Source organism: Solanum tuberosum, unplaced genomic scaffold (genome assembly GCF_000226075.1).
Source record: "Solanum tuberosum cultivar DM 1-3 516 R44 unplaced genomic scaffold, SolTub_3.0 scf00161, whole genome shotgun sequence".
NCBI classification, from domain to species: Eukaryota; Viridiplantae; Streptophyta; class Magnoliopsida; order Solanales; family Solanaceae; genus Solanum; species Solanum tuberosum.
The window spans coordinates 622,391-623,522 of record NW_006239086.1 but is presented as its reverse complement, the minus strand read 5'-3'; positions in this window follow the sequence as shown (position 1 = coordinate 623,522).

The following is a 1,132-nucleotide window of genomic DNA, read 5'->3' as shown; positions in this document are numbered from 1 at the left end:
TTTAAACAAAGATAAAGTGAGACAAAGAGATAATCTAAAAAGAAAAATTTTAAAAATAAATAAAAATAATATAGTTTTAGATTGAATTAAAAAATAATGAGGCCTTTTATTGGGTATTTTAAGCCCAAAACTGAGCCCATCTCAGCCTTTTCAAAGCAATAAAAGAAGTTAAAACTCATTGCACTCACCGAGAATCGAACTCGGAACCTGCGGTTTAGAAATGAACCCACTTACCAGTGAGCCATGCTCCTCTTTTGGTTGTTGAGGGGGTTCATTTTAGTATCTATACGCTTAAAATCAGAAGTTTTCTTTATATATACAGTGTAATTTTTTGACGAGGGGGTTCGGGTGAACCCCCTAAGATCAACGTAGGTCCGCTCCTGAATGTTATAATTAGCTGCCAAAGTCATTCTCTTTAATTTCTCATGCACTTAAAAGGAAGTCTGAACGTATCTTTAATTAATGAAAACTCCTCTATATGATATTCTATGTTCATATTTAGACCATGTCATTAGTGTGTATGTACCATTAAAAGGTGTTTTTGAACTAAAAACCAAGCATATGGACCGCATTGAAAATAAAATGTTTGTTAATTACCTATCCTAAATGACATAAAATCTTGCTATATGCAACCAAAATTCACTTTTCATACAAAAATGCAGTTACTGTAAATATAGTTGAACTTAAGGGGGTTCTCGTGCTTTTTATTAGAAAGATCAACAAGACACGTTATCAATGCTATACTTGTGTAAAAGGGACAAGCTGAATTATATGGAATTTTGTTTGATATGGTAATAATGACTTGGTTGGTCATTTTTCGTTTTCCTATGGAAATTACCGTTTTGCCCTCCCGTGATTGAACCCGAGTCTTCTATGTTTGAGTTAAAAAGTTGGTTTTGAACTTTGAGTTACAAGTTGAGAATTTGGTAAGTCTTGATGTTTGATAGGGTAGGTTGTTAAGAAAGTGATTTTCGGTGTCTTTTGGAGTTTGAAGTGTCGGAATGGAAATCCATCGATTACACCAATTCCGAAAGGTGAAATCTGATCCGTAAGAGTTGTCGGTTTTAGATTCCGAGTCTTTTTGAGAATTTGAGGTCCTAAGTTGTGAAATTATGGAAATTTAGTCTTTGGG